At 43.8% G+C, this 24,027-nt stretch overlaps 1 protein-coding gene and 1 pseudogene across 5 annotated transcripts in view; both read right to left on the bottom strand.

The window, feature by feature from the left end:
* GOLM2 (golgi membrane protein 2) overlaps window positions 1-24,027 on the bottom strand; it is a 510,098-nt gene that overhangs the window by 480,097 nt on the left and 5,974 nt on the right. The gene's annotated exons all lie outside the window — the stretch shown is intronic.
* LOC147733333 (calcium homeostasis modulator protein 2 pseudogene) lies at window positions 2,694-23,517 on the bottom strand (annotated as a pseudogene).

Below are 24,027 nucleotides of genomic sequence, written 5' to 3'. Positions count from 1 at the left end.
GAGCTGAGTAAAAACTGTATTGTTTTTGTGTAGGGTGGTGCCCGTGCCATATGTCGCAGAGGCCCAGTGCCGAGGCGAAGCCCCGCAACCCAGCCTCCCCCCTGTGGCCCTGCTTATCCCCTGAGCGCTCCAGGTCCGAGTCCATAACCGCGTTAGTGTCCCCTCCCAGTACCAGAATGCCCCACGGCAAATCCGCCAGATGGGACCCAAGTTTCGTCTATGTCGGGGCATGCCAGTCAGGCGGAATATAGCAGGAGCTAAACGTCACCGTGCTGCCATCCCATTTAGTTGCTACCGCCACTAAGCAACCAGAGTCCTCCTCCCACTTGCCCGTTACAATCAGCGGAAGCGCTGTACGGACTAGAATCCCCACCCCCTTGGAGCCCGATGTGATCCCCGAGTGGGTCAACAGCTTATAGCCGAACCTATCCAGCGCCCTGCATGTATTGCCACGCAGGTGAGTCTCCTGGATGAGAACAACATTCGGGCTGTGGCGCTTCACATATTGCAATACAAATGTGTGCTTTACTTTATTGCCCAACCCATTAACATTCCACAACCAGATCCTTAACCGTGACTGATCACCCATTGAAGTACAGTATCCTAGCATAGCCCGGACCCTCTTCGAACCACTGCATATTGCTGAGTGCAAAGTCATATCTGCGAGATTGAACCACCATGAGCCAAACAATAACCTTCCCTTAACTCCCCACCCCTCCCCCCAACCCACACCCCCGGCCCTGCCTCCCTGCTAGATGGGCTCCCAACACTGAACCATGCAGAGTGTCTGTCGCCCCTTCAACCACAATCCAACCAAATGAGGGAACAAAGCCTGCATCCGCAGAAGAAGTCATACTGAAGTGATGGAGGTCACAACCCGTGAAGAGATCTCGAATCAGGACCCTCCTTTCCCCACGCCCCCCCCCCCCCCTGTAGTACCGTGAAAAGCCATGGATAGAAACCAGAAACACCATAAGGGCCCAGGCAGTCCCCCGAAAGAGGAGTCAACAGGCACAGAACCTCCAGTCTGTCCTCCCTCACCAAACCGGAGCCCAAGAGGATCATTACTTCCCCTACTTCTTTTCACCCCAGTGACCCATGTCCACCACACCCCCTCCGTCACTTGATCGGTGGCTGCCCGGTCTGCTGGGGCTCTCGAGTTTGACTGTCGCCGATCCGGGTCCCATGAACCACACAGCTGTGCGGGAGACGCTATGATCCATTTTGCCGGCTCACGGTCCGCCAGCCCTCCAGCCAGTCACCGACCTCTGTTGGCGAGTCAAAGAAAACCGCCTTCTCCCCGTCCAGGATCTTGAGACATGCCGGGTAGAACATCATGTATTGTATGCCTTTCTCCCTGAGAGCTCTCTTAACCCCTTCGAAGGATCGACGCAGTTGCTGGACGTGGAGCATAAAGTCCGGGCAAAAACGGATTGTGGCGTTGTCCAGGTGGAGGTCCCCCGACACTCTTGCGGCCTGCAGGATAGCGTCCCGGTCTCTATAGATCAGAATGCGGGCGATGATGGTGCGTGGGGGGGGCCAGGCTTGGGCCTGCCCCCCAGCGCAGGGTGCGCTCTTTCCACCGAGAAACAATTTGACAGGTGCTTTGGCTTGAGGTGGTTGACTATAAGATCCTCCACAAACCAGTCTGCAAACGGGCCCTCCATACCCTCCGGCACTCCCACAATGCGGATATTATTGCACCACGCCCGGCCTTCCTGATCCTCCAGGCGGGCGGCCATGTCAGCTTGGTTATTTGTGAGCTTGGCTACCTGCTCCTCAACCCTCTTCGTTTTAGACTGCAAACAACATACTCCACCTCTGCAACCTTGTCCGACATCTTGCCCAAATCCGCCCATATCAGATTGACCTCCTCAGTTACTGAATCAAGCTTGGGCTCCATAGTGCCCCTCATCTCCTTGATAGCGCCACGCATCTCCATGATGGCCCCATGATGTCTTTTAATGAAGGGTCAGTCCCATCGGTGGCCCCCTCGCTCCGCTAGGTTTACATTTTTTAAGGGCAAATATTTGTTACAATGTTAGTTTGCATCTTTATTAGATTTATCTATATAATGTGTTTAGGTTCAAATGACATTCCAAGCAGGTGTCATGCTGAAAACATTGAGAAGATAGAGTCGCTGGAAGATGCATATCCTATTACCAGCAAAGACATATGGTTATAAACTATAATAATGTTACATGTCTATAATTTGTCTGGATTTGTTTATTAACAATGCTCTGTGAAACATGTCCATTTCTACTATCAAGTCTCAGAGCAAACATCAAGTAAGAGCAGTAAGTCTAGAATATTTTTTTGATAGTAGTCACATCAGAAAAATAGTTGACCAGGTGAAAACAATGAAAACTTCCCCGAGACTCCTGAAGAATTATTTTAAAAAATATCAACAATTTTTTTAACAATCAGTTAAAAGGATACATAAAAAACACAAAAACACATATACTAGTAGCAGTAACATATTAATATGGTGTTTAACAATGGAAGTTTTAAACACATTAATAAGGAAACTATGATAGGCACGATTGGGAGGAGTATTAGAGAAAACAAATGGGTTAAAAGAAAAAAAAAACTGCCATGGATATATTTAGCCCTGAAAAGATAATTGTCCACTTGTGGAGCCGGATTTAAACTGAAAACCCACTAATCTCCTTGTACGTGTAGACCTCGGAATGTTATTCCACTGGAAGGAACTCAATGACCAGCTCCTGCTCATCTTTGTCCAGGGCCTCCATTCCGAAGAACTGCTTCATGTTCGCAGCAGCCTGAAGCAGCCAGAACCATGGAGGTAAACTCCGAACGTATCTTCAGTGGCGTGATACTGGGACCAGAGTTAATTTTGTTGAAAGCTAATTTTACAATAGCAATGCTTATAACACTTCAAGAGGAAAATGCTAACTGCAACGCCTCCAATCAAAAGCCATAAAATGAGCCGATACTCAAATTTTGATCTTTAATTAAGTACCTCCGAAAAAGGTACGATTTCACCTGCAATGGCCTTCTAAGGAAACTTCACCTTTTCTCAGGGCCATAAGTAGATGGGCAATTTGTCAAGGTGAGGTGATCCATTCGCTTAGGGAAAACACATAGGAATTTACCTGGAAATAAGATATGACAGCCCAGGTGATGGAGGCCACAGCAGACTGACCTTTAATGTATCCAATCACTAGGGAATTATTGGGGATGGCGCAGTTTTTTAAATGATCAACACCGACAATCGGACACGTGGTTCAAGGTGTGGTTCTTCAGAATCACAGAGATGAGGAACAGAGCCAGGACTGGAACTCCAACAGCTTTCAGTCCAAAAAGGCAGTTAATCTCTCTTTCACGCACATCGCCCAACCAAAACTGTATTTTTGACAGGCAGGCTAGCCGCTGATAACATCCATGTCTTCTGCCATGCCCTTGAAAAGAGTTCAGTCATCAACCTTGCCCACCATGGCAATGGCTCGGGACCTGGAAAAAGACTTCTATAACATCTCTTGGACCTTCCTACACAAGGTATTCCGCAAATTCCAACTACAGGAGAATTTCATCCGAATGGTGATGGCTCTCTACACAGCTCCAGTGGCGAAAGTGAGGATAAACGGCTGCCTATCCAACTCATTTCCTTTTCCCCAAGGCACCAGAAAGGATACACCCACTCTCCCCTCCTATTCCAATTAGCTAGCGAACCCCTATTATGCTCCCTAAAAGTGAATGGCGACATCAAAGGTGTCCAATTTCAATTGGGCAGGCAGATATTTGCAGCCGACGCTGTTCTGATCTTCACTGACGATGCAGACAAAGCTATCCTACACATTAGAAAATAAATCAACAACTACCCTAGGATATCTGGCTACACTCTTAACCGCTCCAAAACAAAAACAAAAACAAAACAAAAATCTTCCCCATGAATATTCACTGTACACCCACGATTGGTGACTCTGGCTTAAAATGGCAACCTGAGGCATCTTGTTTGGCAAACACATACATGGCTCGTCTCGATCAACGAGAGTAAAACAGTTGCGAAAAATAATTATTATCCTCCTGGTCTCCCAAACTCCTAACTTGTTGGGGCAGAGCCGACACTTCGAAAAATGATGATAGCTCTGCAAGTCAACTTTCTCTCAAGCATGCTTCAGATAAACCAATCCACCCACTTCTTTAACACAGTAGACAATGCTATTTCAAATGTCATATAGAAAGGGAAGAGTGCTAGGATCACTGGTTCAAGCCTAAAACTGAACAAAATCAGAGGTGGCATAAATATGCCCAACTACCATAGATACCAAAAGCCCTTCCTAGCTGCCCAGGGCAATTAGTGGCTTAACAAGAGTATGGACTAGCATCCCCCTCACCCTCCACCCCTATAGGCTCCAAATTGAATCCCAACTACTCTTCCTCATCCTGCTAAAATCCATGCTAACTATCCACAGCCTCATAAAACTACTCCTGGCCCACTCTTACCCCATAATAGCAGCTACGGTAGAAGCCCTTCTATGTGTAGATAGTGCACTGTCCAACCGTTTTGCTGACACTAATATAGTCTATGTATGGCATAATCATAAAATCAAACTAGAAGGCAGAACCCTATTCTGGAAACAATGGGCTGAAAGAGGCATTAACTCCTTTGTTAATCTAGCTAGAACACTAAACCCCATCCCCTTTGCTGATTTAAGATTGTGACATGACCCCCCCCATCCCTATTGAATTAAAAAAAAATTAAAAAACGTAAAAGATCCATTAGGAGGCTTCCATAACCGCACAATTAGACCTCCCTGACCTTCTAAGGAAAGAATAGATCATGTCACATCTAACATCTACAAACTTTTAGAGCCTCAAAGACTACATCTGCTTAAAAACCTAAAAATGATATGGTTGTCACATTTTCCAGAAGGCCTAATCTCACACTTCTCTGACTCTACCTGGCATAGAAACTGACACTCTTTTTTTCTAGCGAAATCACACCGGAAATATCACAATCCAGATTTTGGTTGATGTACAAATCCTACTGGATCCTGCAATCTGACACAAACGTGTGCTGTGAGGATTCTCCTGTTCGATTAAACATATGTTGTCCACGTGCAAAATGGCCGAACAGGTAAGGTCAAAGATAAAGAAAACCATTCAACAAACCTTCAAAAATAATTTCTCTCCAACCCTACTGAACTGAACACTCGACCTAGTGGCACACCAAGCTAACATCAACTTATCCTCACAAGATTCGCTTCTACTCAACATCTTGCTAGATCTAGGTACAAAAACATTTCTACTAGAATGAAAATCTACCACAGAAGTCGACTTCAAGAGAGGGTGGAACATTTTATATGCCACCAGAAACGCCAACAATATAACGCATATAAAGTATACAATACTTCATGTTGGCATGGCCTATGGATCACACTCTACCTTAATCTCTAAAAAGTGGACAATCCATAGCCCCCGAATATCAGGGTGAATACCACATCCACGTGTCTTATGCCTTGTAGACCTATCTCCACCCACTCTCACCTGCCTTCACCACACAACAGGGGACCATCCTCCTCCCTACACCTCCCCTATCCCCGTCACTGCACTCTCTTTCTCTCCATCTCTACTACCTTTCTCTTCCTCATTTTTTGCATCAACTTCCTGCACACTCTGGAAATTTAATTCCTACACCAATTAGAGCGCCTTTGCCGTACTCTCTTCTACCATTGGGTACCTCTGCACGGTCCACCCATACTTGAACCTACTTACCCCCTACCATTAGTAACCCCAAAGTCATCCCTCCCGTCATTGTTAATTCCACCCTAGATACTGCATTTTGTCTATTATAGCACCGTGAATGTATGCTGCTGTATACCTTACCCCATAGTGTGCATATAATGTCTACTATGTATCAGGTTTTTTTTTTTAGCTATACTTTGAAAATAAAAAATGTTTGAACAAAAAAAATCTTTCACACAGGGGAAGTTAAAGGAAATGAATGAGTACAACTGCTGGCTGCCTACTGTACCAAGAGTCACCAGGCTATTGAATATTACCACATCTTTGTTCTTAAAAATCAAGGTGATTAATTTGAGATTTTCTGAAATCACAGCAGACGTCTTACAGTGGACTACCTGTACCAGTATCCAGTGTATGGAAAGAGAGATATTAGTTTCATATTGCAGGCTTTTGTTATCTCTAGTTAAATATGACAGCCAATGTTAAAATCCTTAGATCTCGACAGACAACACAAGAGGGATAAAAATAATGGGGAAAAAATGCCATAAAGTGAATACAATGCTCCGTTCAGTGACACACCAAACATTAAACCCACTCTACACATTATTCCTACATTTTCACGCTCTGTGGCCTATACAACAGTCTTTCTAGAGGAGACTTTGAAGATGACTAAATGTTAGGCATTTTTGGTAACGACGAAATTATATAGGTAAATGTATTTTTGTAAGGAATTTTACTTTAATATGAAATGTGTTGCAGGCGACAGTGCACATGCTCTGCACTCTTGGATTATGACAGAATATCTGAATGCTTTTACACCTAATACATCATGTTGCTTATAGACATACCAGAGCAGCAATTGAGAATACTTTTAGGTTTCTGAAGGCCAGATTCAGATAGAAAGGGTCCACCACTACACCCAGATGAAGACAGTTCGAATGAGGAGGAAGAATTGTCACACCATAATAAAACGTCAAGGTGCAGAAGAAGGAAGGGAACGCTGAATATACATTACTTTCAACTATTTTTAAAGGTAACTATACTTTTATTACCAGATATATATAATAATGACTCAGAAAAAGAATGTTGATGAAAATCATTTTTCCATGTTTATTCACAGGGAAAAAACAAGAAACATAACCAACATCAAATTGTAGTGTAGTTCCTATTTTCCCAATAGGCCCTGCGCATTGGAATACCATAAACAGTAGTATCGACGTAGAAGTGCGGATCTTCCAGGCCTCCACTGACTATGCTAAACTTAATTGGGTTTGTTACCAACTAGCTCAGAGGTCACTGGAAACTTTCTTGACTGAAATAGGAAGTGATCAGCTTCCCTGGTACAGACAAGAAGGGATTCAGTTTTCCAACAACCGTGCAACATGACAACTTTGCTCCTCAGATCAAGAGTCAATCTCTAGGGTCGTGTGAAACAATAGACAGTTATTTTACTCAGTCAGTGGTTGTGCAGTTTACTTTCACAATATGTAGAGAATAGAGAGACGGGCGTTGTCAATAAAAGGTAACATTTATTGAACAGTCTTTCTTCTCGTACAAGAGAAATGAATTGCCACAATTGCAAGACTTGTTATTATAAAAAGTACGTACAGTAAGATAAGTATTGCGAAATAATACTGTAAAAGCATTGATATGGTTTCTTAGCCATACAATGGTTTAAAAGGAATAAAACATATATACATTCATATATATATTAGGCTAAAATACTCAACTGGTGCTTCTAACTACGCCTACCCCAGTGTACCTGACCTAAGCCTAATACTTGGGAGGGGAGTAAGTAAGTAGCTTTAAGTTAAGTTGATTTTTCCAAGGTTTGCTTCAAGAATTCTCTCTCAAGGGTTTAGTCAACACTATACCTCTGGAATAGAATGATGGAGGTCTGGTATCTCCCTCAGGGCTCGATATCCCAGTCACCCGCAAGGGTAGACCAGAAACGCCGGAGCTGGATTTCTCTGCAGGAGAAAGACAGCGTCTCTTCTTCAGCGCGTCGAGGAGGAGGAGGAGGGGCAGCGTCCGCGGGCAGCTTGCATCTGCTGGGCTCTTTGCAGGGGACGGCTGTTCAGCTCCTAAGTTCACCACACCATCGTTCGCTAGTTAGCAGCGATAGCAGTAGCGATAGCAGCTATGGTATCATCAGCATGACAGCTTCTTCAGCAGCAGCGAGATAGCTGGCCGCATCAGCAAAACAGCAACAAGACAGCGTTTGCTTAAGGCAACGTTGGTAATATTTATACCTGAAAGGTGCCTTGTTTGACGTACGTTTTTGGACATAAGACGTCAATAAAGATGTCACTAGGAAGTGATCGTCTATCAGTGCTCATTAGAGTTCTATTACTAATCAAAACACAGCAAGCGGGGATTTCCAGGTTGCTGAGTTTTTATCTTGTTGAAGAACTCGGAGTGTTAATCTAGGAATCTCAGATAGTAACTTCTGCTATGTCATTGCACTAATTGGTTGCAAAGGAAGTGGCAGAGAAAGCTATTCTGGAATGTGGCTCTGTTCGTGTGAGGCCAGAGACGAGTTTCTGAATATTGCACTTGAACGGTTATGCCAATATAGGGAATAAATGGATTTATAGCCGAATAGGGGCATAAGGTCACAGTATCGATTAGGGTCCTAGATTAGAACGCTACAAAATGAAGATGAACGTGTAACCTTTTATGCTTAAGGTGTAACTTAAGTAAAGGCATAATTTTTGTTTTCAAAATAGATCATTTAATGGCTTTTCCTTGACTTGCATGGAGTAGGTCTGTCAGTGTTTATCTACGACATATCACCTTCTGTTTCTGCAGCCTGACTATCATATGACCTTAGACACCAACAAACTGCTGTGGCTGGAAGCCGCCTCACTTCCTTGAGCATGGGTTGTATCACCACTGGTAGTACGACCGTGCATATGTTGAAGCGATTCCAGCGATGTTGTAAGGTGGCCCAAAACCTTAGCTATAGTAACCAATTTCCTGCTGAATATTTATTGTTCGACTAAGGACTCCCGTAGCAGTATAACATTTTTCAACATTCATCCCAGCGTAAAACAACATGCCGATATCTGATTTTGTTTGAGACTCTCCTCACAAATTGCCCTACATAATGATTTAATGGCATACATCAACTTATCAATGCTATTTTTATGGGAGACAATCCTTCATCCATGTTTGTGCCAACCTCCTCTATAGCATTTAATTGTTTATTCCGCAACTCTAACACTGATTATTCAATGTGAATTAATTCCTCTCTTGAGGGCGTTGGTTCTGCAAATACAGAAGTACAGTTGCCTGTGGTCTTAGAGGTACCAATCTTTGCCTTCTAAGTTCTTGAAAGTTGACTCAGTATATTTTGTTGAGGTAGACATACAGCTGCTGATGGTGTTGATGTTAGACCCCTCCAAGGCACTCTTCTTTGACAGATCCTTAAAGGACTTGCAATGTGTTTTGGTGTTGGAACATGAATGCTGGCACTAGGTTGTTCTACAAAATCATCCTGAATATCTTCCTCATGGGCCTCTATTAAATGTTGAAGAATATGAATTGTGGAAGGATGAAAGAATACTTTTAAAACCGCTTTCTGTGGTTTCTATAAGAAAGAAGTGATTTAAAAAAAGACATTGATATGATTATTTTTACGGAAAAGGCATGTTATCTCCATAACATATGTTACTACTTAGCGCTACCCATAAAGACAGTGCTAACTGGTGTACTGTGATCCACAATGGTAATATTGATATCATTTATCATAAACAAATGAAAATGTACCACAACGAAAAAAGTATAGTACTTTTAAAGTAGGTTTTTGATTGTAAACGTTTTCTTTACAATAACAATCAAAACCAGGAGCACATTTTACAGACACACTAGGAAAATTTTATAAAAGTTGTGTTATAAACCCAAAGACATTTTTCGGATTAGGTGTTGAGATTAAAAGGCTAATATTTTCTCAAATTAGTATTAGGTTTAGTATGCACCTTTAAAACACCACAGCTCACCATTTTTGCTAATGAGCAGCATGCCATCAACACAGTGACTAAAAATCCTATAATGCATTTCACTGTGTAGTAAAAATTTTAACTTGCACAATTTGACTAACAATTTCAAATACCATGTTATAAACACAAATAAAAACCTGAAACTACCATTATATATTTCAAGAATTAATTATCATAACCTAGCTCTTGCTGTAAATGTAAAACAACTAACCTGAAGTTGCCCATGCAGGTTCTGAAGTGCCAGTGGCTGTTAATCCTGATACAGCATCTGGTACCAAAGCACTCTTTATAGCCTCATCATAAAGTGCAGGTGGTGACTGAGTGAATGGTTCCCCCTTCACCCCACCCCCCCCCCCCGTTCTGGCAGATTCCTTCCTCAGACCTACAGCCTTCTCCTTTGTTATGGGGCAAACAAAGGTCATACCAGCATTTACAGATTTCTTGTATAATTTGTGTAGTTACAGCTACAGTATTAATTCACTCCTGAATTCGGATCCATATCCCATTGTTTGGAGGTTTCAGGAACTAATAAAGAGGCCTTACCAAACAGCTGGCCATTGTTGGCCACATATCCTGAATTTCAACTCTTGGTCAGTAAATGTATGCCTCCTTTCGCATCCAGACTCCTCTTTCGGACCTTCCTGGCTTGCCATTTTCAAGGATTGGGGTAGATAGTAGGTCCGGTACTTCTCTCCTTGTGCTTTTCAATGTGATGGAAACATTGTATTTCCTGCTTCTATGTCATCGCCGAGTGCACTGCTAATGCGACCTTTGCAATTTGCAAATGAAACCGAATCACTAATTAGAAATCGACATTTTAGGAGAATAGATTACTGATTTCTATTTCTTTAAGGTGCTCTATCCTATATTTCATTTAGCGACTTGCAAGTTGTGATTTAGTCACATTCGCAAATTAGGAATCGCTAAATATTCCAAGAGTACATCTGACCCTCAAGTATGAAATGCAAAGAAGACAAGCGAGGAATAGAACGCATATGCTTCACATCTACTTATTGTTGTATCTTGGTGAAAGGATGTGTCCTATGCGGAAAGTGTGTTGGTGTAATGCATAATGAATGGTGCAATGATCTCCTCATGTCATTGCAATCTTGTAAATACCCTTATGCGTGGAGTGGACTAAAGCAGGGGATGTGGACTTGTCTATCACCCTTTTTTGGGCTTAGAGCCTGGGTCTTGATTGCAACTGAGTAGAAAGTAAAAAATCCACAGGCATGCAATGAATTATAGGCAGCCATGGTAAATTGCTCTTTGGAGTTAATCAGAAGCAACAGAGGGCAACCAAAAGGTATTCATCATTACAGGTAGCAATAGTGAATATTCTCAAGAGAGTGCCCAGGAGCGATAGAAGATCAACCAACAGGCATGTATCGTATAAATGTATTTATGGCAGAGGCTATATATAGTCCAGTCAGGAGTAATAGATGAGGGAGGTTTCTGGTTTACGTGACAAAATTTGCATTGTCAAGAATGGTTAAGGAAAGTTTTTCGATGTGGTGACTTGAGTTATTAAGGAAGACGTTCTTGTATAATGTCCTTTGGTGTAATCTAGGTGCATCAGAACCAATGCAAAAGCGAAATGCACTATGTAAAAGAAATCTAGCTGAGGAATGATACAGTTTAGGGTGTCCTTGTTGCAGAAAGTACTTATCCACTTGATTTTCATGTGGCCCAAGCAACAGGTTGGAGATAAAGATCACTGCCAGATTCCTCCTGTTGATTAAAGTAGTTGGTGGGGTTGCGAGTCCCTGAGGAGAATTTCTGTTTTTGACAAGTTTGGTTTATTTGAATAATAATCTGAGGTCGAGCATGAAAGTGGACTAGGAAAGATGTTGAGATTAAATGCCTGTTCCCTGGGACGACCAAGGTGTAGTGCACAAAGTTGTATCAGGTTTTGTGGATTTTAAGAGATCTGGTCTACGGCTGTGTATTGAAGAGTTGTGTAGAAATAGTACATCTTTGCAGGATGCAGGTGTAGGGTGGAAAGAAACCAATGACAAAAGCAAGACAATGTGGTATCTTTCAGAGAGGATTGTGGGAATCCAGTCAAGGATGGTTACTTAAATCCCCACGTCACAAAGTCATAATGACTGAGTGACATAGTGAGATGTCCAATAAGAATACAGAGGCGACTCAGCTTTTCCTAACTGTAGTTTTGAAATCAATCAAAGTGGCAAAGAATGGCAGAATCCATACTGTTTGATAGCTGAGACAAGGTTGTTTTCGTCCAACAAATCAGATATAATGCTGAAACTGATCTTGTGCCTAGAACAAACCATTGGAGACCAGTCGGAAGCTAGAGGGCCTCTTGGATAAATGCTGTGCTTCTTGGGAATAAGCTTCCTATAAGTAATCTTGAGATGTTCATATGCTATCTGAACACTAGGACTGTGTTGCTGGTGGCACTGGGTGAGAAAGTAGCAGAGGTGGTGACTATGTTCTTGATTATCTGTGATGGGTGCATGTCTGCTGAGAAGCTGCACTGTTGCTAGCTAGAGTTGATGAACTCCTAGAAACTGATGGCAGAAAATACCATATAGAAAGAAAACACTGGTTGTTTGATTGAGAGCAGATGGGTGAGGCCTGAATTGGAGGTTCCACTACCAGCCTCCTAGTTAGTTCATTTCCTTGGTTTTAAGCTTTGGAGATGTAGTGGTTTGCTAGTGCACTGCTGATGTCTTGAGATTTGGGGATGGCAACGACAGACAGTACATTATGTAAAGAGAAGTTCTACAGGTGGGCATGCTGCTTAGGAGATTAAACAGAGTAGTGGAGTCTTTTTGCATTCTTGATGGCATTTTTTCAAATTCTTGACTTCAATGCTGGGGTTGTTACTTTTTTTCTATTTTCTTTCAAAAAATCTGTTTCTGTATTCAAAGTCTGCATGTCTAAGCCACACAGTCAAGTTTGCGTTTGCATTGGCAAGGTCTTAAGAGAGGATCAATAAGTCTGACTTCGGAGAGCCAAAGAAAGAACTGCTCTGCTGTACTTCATTTATGGGATTCTTTGATCACGCCCCACCATGGATGACTGGAGACTGCTTTAGTTAAGTTTCTTTCATGGAATGCAATGGCACTGGTTGGTTATTGGTAATTGTGCAAAAGGAGCAATGCTTCAAGTCGAAGCAGATGATGCTGTGGTAGTTCCAGATGATGCATGATTTTACATGTTATTACTGGAATTTCTCCAAGCAGCACAAAGACTGATTTGAGGGTCACATCAGCAGGACTAGAGACGAGCTGAAGATGGTTAAGGACTTCCATATTCAAATGTAGGGATCTGGTTTGAGGCAGAACTGTTTTACTGAAATAAATATTGAGATAATCCCACAACGAAGAGGCTCTTGAGATTAAAGACGATGTCAATACTTCATTGATGTCAGCACACCTGTGAGGATGGCACTAAAAACGGTGGAATAATTCAGTGGCTTTCTTTGGATCATTAAAAAAGGAGCATAACAAGGTGAGCTGGCATTGACCAATGATTTGCATTCTGCATCAGAAACATCTTGAAATATGGTGGTTGGTAAGAAGTTCTTGAAGGCTACAGCCTCCTCTGTTTTCTTAAAGGTGTGATGTGTGTCAGGATTTGGTAGCCAGCTCCTGAAGTTCGGGGCTGACTCATATTCTAGCCAGGTTTACCGGCAAAAAGAAGGACTGAAAACATTGGAGATCAAGTCATGAATGCAGAGGTAATTTGTGTTGATTGCACTGATGAAGATGCACAAGTGATGGTGGCTAGTGACGCCGGGCAAAATGGTGGTGTAATTAGAAGTATGATAGACAAAAATGACAAGAAAAGAAAAATTAAAAAAATCAAAAAATAAAATAAAAGAAGAAGGAGTAGCCAAAAGTGAAACAGTCCTTTTCGAGAAATTTGACTGGTTTAAAAGTGGCAGTGGAGGAGGACGAGGTAGTCAGTAGGTAGAATAAGCCAATAATGGCAGAGACAAGTATAAGGAGGATGAAGGAGGGCGGCAGGAAGAACGGGCATGGGTTAAGCAAGGACTAACAAAAGGATATGGATTGGGGTATCGGGAAGATGAGTACAATAAAACATAGGTGATAAATACAACTTACAACGGTTACGCAGTCAGGGTAAGTGTGTTGCATTTTCAAAATAAATATATAAATTATTCCTAAAACAATGGAAAAGAGTTACAGGAGATACAGTGGTAATACCAGACAATCAAGGAGTTTACCTATCACCGAAATGAAAGAGGGCAGAAAAAAACAGATTTTAACCTTGAAAGCGGTAATTTGAGGACACGATTTTTCACATTATCTGAGCAAGAATAGAATAGGTTTTGTATTTTACCTCACTAATTATTTCAAATTATAGTTTACTTATTTGAAACCAAAAGATGGCCATCATATCATGTGATTTTCTTTTCAAAACATCGGTGCACTAATCTGACAATGTTTCGTTTTTTTCAAAGAGATTATAATGACATTTTAAAATTGTATCGTACATTTACTGAAACAGTCACATTTTTGGGTCTGTAGAGCATGTAGTGAATTATGAGAACTACATTAGAAGTTAAAATACCTTACTGGGACAGGCCAGACGCATGACTGAAATGCTTATACTGAACAAAGCCCAGGTCCATTTTTTTGTGGCTACGCATTGTGCAGAGATCAGTGGCACAAACCTTCTTCACTTGCACTGTACTCGCTGTCTTTTCTGGAAAGTGACAATGGTGTTTCCCTGATTGACAGCTCAACTTTCATAAACAAGAGGCTAAAAAGTGTAACAGGTACATGGTTCGGCCATCAAATCAAAATTTCAGTGATTTTTTTATGTGCCTAAAATTGTAAAACGTGTGATTGAGACTGGTGTTTAGCAACTTAGGAGATTTTAACGCAACTGAAAACATCATGCATGAACTGACAATCGAGACTTATGTTTCCCCGGCCATACTATTAATAAAGACTGTGGTAGGCATATTACAAACTAAGCTGTGAAGATTCTCTAGTCTATGGTCTTTGGAATGATGCTTTTTCAGTCTTCCCTTTCACTGACTGCATGTTAAAATGTGGTGAAAATGCATGATACTTTCATTGAGCTAATACTAATTTTTTGCTTACATGATACCACAAGTAAGAATAACACGCATTGGCATAGACAATAGGTCTCGCCTTTGGGACCTTTTAAGTATTTAGCCATGCAGCATCTTATCCTGGGTGCTACAACATCTACTGTTACTTCACATGTCACTGGTGAACAACCACACACACCCAATGATGAGCATTTGTGCTATTTAATCCCTCTGTGAGTATTAGTGCATGTTAAGACGTGTACCTTCACCCATTAACCCTCCCTATATGCAAGGAAGTTCTGCTGTCTGTACTGTAATTAGCAGGGATACTGGTGAGTTTAGAGGCTGTGCAGTGGCACTCACTCTGTGGGAGGCTGGGCTGTGAAACGGGAGTTGAAGCTACACAACTGCAGCTCCATGGATATATTACTTTACCCAAATAGTTACTGACATTTAAACAAGGATTTATGTAACTCTACATGCAGCACTAGGGCAGGGGGTAAACAAGCATATAGGCAAATTGGGTGCATTTCGTGACATGGCAGTGACCCTGGCATGTTGCAAGATCAGTCAATCTCTGTAGCAGGCCATCTATTTCTGAGGAGAGTCACACAATGTGCTCCATCCCAGAAGGAACTAGTTGGAAAAAAATACCACCTATATTTTGAAGGTGTGTTTGGCATACACTCTCTGAGCCATCTTCCAACCACTTTGGAACTCCTTCAGACACTGCAGAAGACAGCTGCAACTTTTAGCACCGGCCCGTCTCTTACTCTGCTATCAGTCTCTCACTATACATGGAGGTCTCAATCCTGGTCAGCCTCAGCTCCGGGGTACCACCCCTGGAAAGCAGCTTTTCTTCTAAAATACTATCAATCTATGTTAAATTATTTTTTTAAGGCGCACAGCTACCCAAAAAGGTTTTCCAGCACCAATCTATCTTTCTAAAACAGTCAGCTCTCACACTGCTTGGTTTTTAAGCGCTTTGGATTGGCAAGTGATGCTCTTTTGCACCATAAAAAATGCATAGGCAAGAATGATCAAATGCTCAAGTAGTAGCCACTATCGAATTTTTTGTTTGATCGGTTTATTACATTTTATTTTTGCTTAGATGATACTTTCGACAGGCAAATACAATATCAATTGAATCCGTAGGCAACCTCCTAAACAGATTAGCCACTATCTAATGAATAGGCCATGAATAGAATAGTGTTTGTGCTGTCCTGGGAGCAGCAACAAATACACAGCTTATTTTAGGGGCTGGAACCTTTTTTTTCCAACACCAGACTTTGACAAAGAGCAAGACAGACAAACGGCAGTGAAAGGAGGCGAAGATGGCAAACAATGAAAAAGGGTGAAGTCAGGGATGGAACAACCTGCACGAGTGAGAAGGAGAGACCAAAAGAAACAGGCACGGGTGAAATAAAGACTAGGCGGCCCTTAAACCCAACCAGCAGTGCTGGACTCTGGCTTCTAAAATACCGTGGAGCTCCTATTGTTGTTTTCAAATTCAGCAATGCACGTTACGCTCTAGTTCCACAGAAGTGTAAGTATTAAGGAAGGCAAACATCACAAGGTGAAACCAGTGACATGCGCAAGGAAACATGCCCGCTGGTGCTGAGCGAGACTGCAGAGGAGCCGGAGGTTTTGAAATGCCCCAGCTCTCTGGCACAATCGCTTCACCTCAGCCTCTCGGTGTCACATGAGTCGATGCTAAGCCGGAGTGAAACTTTGGGCGCCTCTTACTCGTGCACAGACAACGAAACGACCAAAAGGCGAGGAATAAGGAAGAGAAGGGCTAACCAGGGGCATGAGGGGCCGTACAGTGCGTGCTGGGGTTTGAATGCCCTGGCAGGGTAAACCAGGAAGCGAGGTGGGGGGGGCAGCGGGGCGAGCGCACGCTAAAGAGGCCCAGGGCTGTCTCCCCGCACGAGGGCAGAGTAGCGGCACGAGAGGTGATATCTGTGAGACACACCTGGGGCGGACAGGGGAAGCAGGTGCCTATAGGAGATACATGGAGGGTAAAGAACAGCTGCATGAGAGATAAGTCATGCACGAGGGTGCATGTGACACAGGTGATGTCAAAATAAACAATTGCTGAAAGCCAAGCGTGGCAGCGGAAGTTAAAGCGACGTGCAGCATTTACCTTACGGGAGCAAGCAGTTGTTAGCGCAATAATTGAAAAAAATGGCGCCGCTGCTCGCTCAAGCAAGGTAAACACCGTACATGCACGAGGGCTCATTGGAAACAGGGCAGTACATGCACGAGTTTCCCAAAAAGTACGGAGTGATTCCAAAATGTCACTCCAAAGTAGGGCTTGCGCGCTGCATAGGCGAGACCTAAAAACCTACCTTAATAGGTAAAAAAAAGGTATGTTTTGTAATTTTAAAGATTTTCTTTTTTTTAGATATTGGCAGCTCACCTGGGATGTAAAGATCGTTGCTACCCCATATCATCATTTAGAAGAGAAACAGATACTTTAAACAGTTATGCCGCTAGTGGCATTCATATTAAAATGCCACAAAACATAAATTAGTATTACATGCTTGGTAGTAAATTAACCCTCGACCCCCTCCCCAGCCCATTTAAATCTATTAAGAAATTATTTTATGTACTGTAGCAATTTGCAGTCTAAACAGCTGAATGAGGGCAGGTTTGCATGTAATCAAGTGATTCACACTACGATCCATTATTTTTAAAATATATATTAAGGGTGAACCCTGGCAAAGAGTTTTTCAACTAAAACAATTTGGCAGCTGCGAGTTACTATATATGAAATCTATTACATAAAACCTGGCTGGAAAGTTAGAACAAGATTTTGCAATGCAATCGGTCTCGCTTTTGTGAAAGTTAGAGCTGTTGGTGCTGAAAATGACAATGCGTTTTACTTTTGTTTTTTGTATGCAGTGGAATGATTATATTTGCATAGCGCTATTGCCATTCGTATGACCTTGCAGTGCTGGAGAACTAGAAAATGAGAAATAGGTGATGAGGAAGGGGAGACAAGAGTAATATGCTGGCTGAAAAAAAAGTAACATCATACTGGAAAAAAGAAAACACTGATAGAGAATGTAAGATTAAGTAGAGTATCGGAAATGTAAGCAGGAACAGCATGGTTACGATAACGCTTTTATACTTCTTATTCAGAAATCAATGAGTGTTTTTGCCTGAAAAGGTAAGGACAGAACTACAAGGCCCGTAAAGGACCAGTTTCAATATCCATTGTTTATATCCTTGCGAGACGTAAGCAGTATGGTTTAAAAAGACCAAATCCCTGAACACAGAGCCGCGGTACACATTTTATGAACTAAAATTAGGAAAACAGGTGATAAGGATTATAATCATAGTTAAAGATCAATACATGGAAAAAGGTTTGACATCTATGCAATACGTCTCAATTTAAAAAAACGCTTGAAACAAAGCTGTGCCAGGACCTACTCCTGTACCAGGGACTATTCCTGTGCCAAAAGCTATAAACAATGCCTTTTTGGATTGTCTTCACAATGGCCTATCCAACGACAGCTTAGTTCCAGTCAGCAATACTACTTAAATTAAAAAAATAAGAGTTTTGGAAATTGCAAAACACTAATAATGACCGCAGATAACCCACCAGTTTATGTAGCCCTTGAGAAACACGCACAATTCTTTGCCAGTATGTTGAAGGTGACACGCCCCACGTTTTGTGATATACTTTCTTACACAGACACGCCCTTTCTTGACTTTGTACTCCAATACACACCCTTTAAAAGGAACTAAAAACAAAGAAACCGGATTCTAAACTTCTAGCAAACTAAATATACTGCCAACTGCTTTTAAGCTCAGCAAGAGAGGACTGTGTTGCATAGACATTAAAGGTACACTTTCACATCAAACACTGTGACCAGCACAGAAAGGGAAAATGCTAGGTGAAATCCCAGTATTGATGTAGGCATACGGCATCTGGGCAGCCACTTACAAGTAGAGATCACTAAATAACCTCTGCTAAGAAAGTAATGAAAAGACTGCCTTTTTATAAACATTATTTCCATTTTATAATGTAACAAATTATAAAAAATCAATCCTTGTTAAAAGTTGGATGTTACATTTAAAACATTCAAGGAATTGTTCTATTTCAAAGAATCAAAATAAAACAGAAGATCTACTTATCCAAGTAACGGTTTCCTTACAACAGAACAGTCCGTCTTAGAATGGCAACAGCCCTAACTAGTCGTTTCCAAAATACTGGACTCACAAGAAATTGTTTTGGGACAACATGCCCGTAGTACTTGAAGACCTGAAAAGGGCACAGTGAAGTCTCATAGAAATGAGAGAAACATCTCAAAAGCCTCTTATGATTAAGGAAGTAGATTTTAAATAACTAACCGCTGGTGTACTAACACGCCACAATTTTTGACAGAAGACAGTCCCAAAAATTCTCCAGCCAAGCCACTGTATATTTTTGTTGGAAGTCAAAAGTAGAAAAAGTCAAAAACCCAACAAGAATTCTGAAAGAAAAAGAATAACACTTTACCTATTGGCTTTGACACGGTTTATTTATATTGGTACTACCAGCATGGTGCAACACGTATGTGCACATGGTAGTGGTCTTGAGATGGTCAGATCAAACCAGTAAACTAAACATAAAAAATAAAATGCATGGAGCACATAAAAATGAAGCTAGAAACATGTTACCATTTTACAGCTGCCAGACACTCCGAAATAAATAAATAAATGGAATACGGGTTCGGGATGGACCCAGGAGCACCAATAAAACACAAAAGTCATATGCTTGCTGAAAAAACAAGCAACTATTACTGGTCTAATGAGCACGAAGCAGGGAAAGGGTGCAGTATCACAGGCTATCACTAGGCGTTCCTTGGGACCTATTTCGGCCACATAAGGTACTGCACCCTGCAATCTTGAAATCAACACATCCCAATGACTTTGGTGCGCCATGCTGAAAAGCACGGCACCCGTTTTGAGAAACTTTTTACACTGTGCATTGAAAGCGCAGATTTATTCATGACTAGGAGAGCTTCCAAGTGGCAAAATGTACAGAACGAAAAATGACTATTAGAAAAATAATTGGCACAATAGAATGGAAGTGCAATGGTATTGTGACTCCAACATAAGCTCCCGAGGGTGTGAACAGGAGCGCTTCCATGCCACCACGAGAAGTGACCAGTCAAAGCAACAATAAACGAGGGACAATGCACCAATACGCTCTATGAATCACGTTGGGATAGACTACCAGGAGGAAGCACAAACACGTTGAAAAGCCAAACAGAATGAACAATTAGTGATGTCCCCTGGCGGGAACGATGCCCCTAAGCTAGGTCCAACAACAACAAGCATTTACAATGCAACGGTTTCGCCTTTGTAAAAGTTAGAGCTATTGTCATTGTAAATGACAAATTTTTTTTATTTATGTGTTGGTTTTGAAAACAGATAAATAAATGGCATTGTCATTTACAATGCCAATAGCTTAATCTTTCGCAAATGTGAGACCTATTGCATTTGCACCCACACGCACACACACACACACACACAGAGCCACCCACACACACACAGAGCCACCCACACAGGAGTGAGGGCGGAGCGATGGAGGGAGAGAGCAGCGTGAATCTCTCCGAATCTAATGAAAGCCCTTCCTAAGCCTGATGTATTGCACCTGGCAGTCACTTGGTCTGCTCTAGCTATTGAATAATTGAAAGGGTCTGATCGGGGGGAGGGGGGACCTTCCCGAGGAAGTGTCTCTACACATGTACATTTCCAGGCGGACCTGCTCGGCTCCCCCTCTCTGGAGCAGCTTTAAGTGTTCCACTCTTGGTTGTGTGTCTTTCCTTCCCTTGTTTATTCGTTTCCTGTCCCTTGCGCTCTTTCTATGGCGGGCGTTTTTGCGGCGGTGGGAGGCGCTGTCTCTTCTGGTGACCAGAGAGAGCAGACACGAGGGGCACAGATTGAGCGAGGAAAGAGGAGGGGTGAGAGGAAAAGAGACGGCAGGAGGGGAGAGAGAGTGAGAGAGCGAGAGAAACCGAAACTGTAAGAGGGAAGAAAGAAAGCTGAGAGGGAAAGATGTGGAGAAAGCACAAGAGAGAGGGAGAGAGAGAGAGAGAGAGAGAGGGAAAGGGGACGGAGTAAAGGGGTAGCGGTGGGTCATGGAATGAGCCGAGAGGGCAAGAGGTACATTTGGAAGAGGAAAGCAAAAGAAAGATAGGGCGAGTACAATGTATCAATGGAGGATGTGAGAGGATGGGAGGGAGAAAGGAAAGGAGGGGGCATCCGAAATAGAGAGGAGTGTGTGAGGACAACGGTGAGCGGGCAGGAGGGACGGCGAATGGAGGAGGTTGAGCTGTGTAGGGTGCGAGGAGAAGAAAGAGAGGGAAAGGCAGAGCGGGGAACCAACAAGGAAATATAGGGGAAACGCGAGAGGGGACGGCTGGGGCAGAGGGGTGAGTGAGGGCAGAAGAGAGGGAAGGTAGGGGGACATTTAAAAAAGTGTGAACGGGACTGATGAATTGGGAGGAGCTGGGGAGGGAGTCTTATGGGTGAAAAAGACGCGAGGGACAGATAGGAAAGAGGACGAGAGAAGAGAGCCAACGGCGGGCAGAGGATGGGGATGGAGTGAAGACAGGCAGGAAAGGATCACCAGGGAAAGAAGAGAGGACCTCGTGACCCGTGATCATTTCCTTATTTCCCCGCACCAGAATTACCATGACCTGCCTGGGATCCTGGTTATTAGGGGACAGGAAAGTAACAGCAATTCGGAGTTTTGGAGAAACAACATACGGAAATCGGATTTACTGTGCCGATTTTACGCTTTTGCCCAGGTGCTGCATTGAGACTCTGCGCGCGAGCAGGAGGTGAAACACCGTGGAACTCCAGTGTTGCCTCACACTTCTAATTTCACTGGGGTAAGTAACGGCTGTTAACAGCCTCAACAGAATTACCGGGCCGCTCACAATTTGAATCCACCACAAACTGAGACCACACAGGTAAGTATTTTATAAAAATAGAAATAACTTTTATCTGGTTGCAGCAATGTAAATAAGCAGTTGCACGATAATCACTTCAGTATAGCAATGATGAACTTAATCTTAATTGGTGTTTCAAAATTTCAGGAAGTTCTTGAAGCAAATGTCTCTAGTCTCTTTAATCAGCACACGATATGCCAATATTATGTGATTGAAAACGCTCTTCAAAATGAGCCAAGAACCATGCCAATGTTTTATGCTAGAAACGCTCCCAAAATGAGCCAAGAATCATGCCAATGTTTTATACCGCTAACGGGACCCGGCCCCTAGCGTCAGGGATCCTTCGCGCCTCTAGCGCGTCTCACCGCAATGCTGTTGGGAGGGGGGATTCCCTTCCAGGCGCACCCCGCGGCGAGCGCTCACTAGCGCTCCAGCCCGGCCGGTCTCAGGACGCTCCTCCGCCCGCTCTCGGTTCTCCAGGGAGCAGCGGGGGGCAGAGACGGCAGGCCGGGGGCTGGAGCACTCTTTCAGGTCCCTCGGCGAGGTCAGGTCAGTCTTCCCCGGGCCCGGCGGTGATCGCGGTGAATTCTCGGCTCCTCCAGTCGAGCGGGCCAATCCAGACACGGCAGAACGGGCGAGCCTCCAAAGCACCCGGGAGTCAGCCTATGGCAGTGCGGCTCCCGGGTCAAGCCTGCGATGACGCTCCTCGCCCTAGCCAATCACCACACGGCAACAGTGGTGATGCTGCACCGCACGGACCAATCCCGTCGCGGCGTTTGGTGAGGGGGCTCGGCTCTCCCGTCCAATCGGAGAGCAGCGGGCTCGTTTTCGGTCGCGTTGGTACCAGCAAGGTACGGGGCCCTTCGTCGGGGGTTTACTGATCCCGGGTCGCGGTGGTGAAGCTGCACACAGGTTATTTTATTGCGCTCTGCTCGGGGAAGGCTCACAAACCTTCAGTCTGCACCAAACACGTGTCGATGGATTCGGGGGCGTTCCCGGCGTCGCGTGACGTCGCCAAAAGCCAAAGAATCTCGGGAACGCCCCCGAGTCTCCTCCGGCCATGACGGACGCCTCTCTGTTCCAATGGCTAGCCTCCATTTATGGAGCTAGCCAATGGGACAGGGGGGCGTATTCCAGAGTCACTACTGCAATCAAGAGATTTCTCTGGAGGCGGAGCCTAAAGGCTCCGTTCCCCAGCGAAACCTAAAAAGGCACAGAATCACGGGGCCAGCGAAGGGGACAGAAGGAGAAAAAAGGCACAGAATCACGGGGCAGCGGAGGGGACAGAAGGAGTAAAAAGGCACAAAATCACGGGGGAAGCAAAGGATATAGGAGGATAAAGGTACAGAATCACGGGGGCAACGAAGGTGACAGAAGGAGAAAAATAGGCACAGAATCACGGGGGCAGAAGGAGAGAAAAGGCACAGAATCACGGGGGCAGAGAACGGGTAAAAAGGCACAGACTCACCGGGGCAGAAGGAGAAAAAAGGCACAGAATCACCGGGGCAGCGAAGAGGACAGGAGAAAAAAGGCACAGAATCACGGGGGCAATGGAGGGGAGACAGACAACGGCAGTCATAGACACCAAGAGAGTGCAATACAATGGAATGACAAATGACAAACAAACCTAAGGCCTACCACTGGCCACCAGGGATGAGGTGCAGATGGTAGCTTGCGGGTGGTGGACGGCCTCGAACTTTCTCAGCAGCGGCAGCTGAGGCAGGGGACACACAGGCAGTGCTGTGCAGAGGGGGAGCGACCTACCTGGTGGGGGTCAAGGGTCGCTCTTACCTTCCATTGCTGGTGTCTTGGGCGCTGCCTAGGAATTTATAACCTTGTCTATGTAAAATCCACAAACAGTGTTGTGTTTTTCTGTCCCCATCACTAATAGTGGGACAACGGTTGCAATGGAAAAGCATACATCTGACAACAGACCTGACAAGGTGGAAACTATGCTACTGTGTGATAGTACAGGGAAGGAGGGAATGGGGACTTAGGAGAAAAGGCCGGGGGTGGAAGGGGCTCTGCTGCCACCCATCCTTCTGGGCACTGATTGGGCAGCCCCTCCGCCCCCCCCCCCCTTCCCCCCCACCTCTTAGCAAAACCAAAGTCTGTCCAAGCCAGCTAGTAAATACTGGCCGGAGGTAAAACCTTAAATGGAGCCCGGTAGTGTAGAACACCGTCCCACAAGACGGGATCTCATTCTAAGCAAGGGTTCCCAGCTCACCTTCCTGCTCACTGTGTGATAGTGCCTCTTCATTGGGTGAATGGTGCTGAAACCGTGTGAGAATGGGTGGCATTTTGTGAG

This window comes from Lissotriton vulgaris, chromosome 2_1 (genome assembly GCF_964263255.1).
Source record: "Lissotriton vulgaris chromosome 2_1, aLisVul1.2, whole genome shotgun sequence".
In the NCBI taxonomy this organism is placed as follows: Eukaryota; Metazoa; Chordata; class Amphibia; order Caudata; family Salamandridae; genus Lissotriton; species Lissotriton vulgaris.
This window is presented reverse-complemented; position numbering and strand designations above follow the sequence as displayed.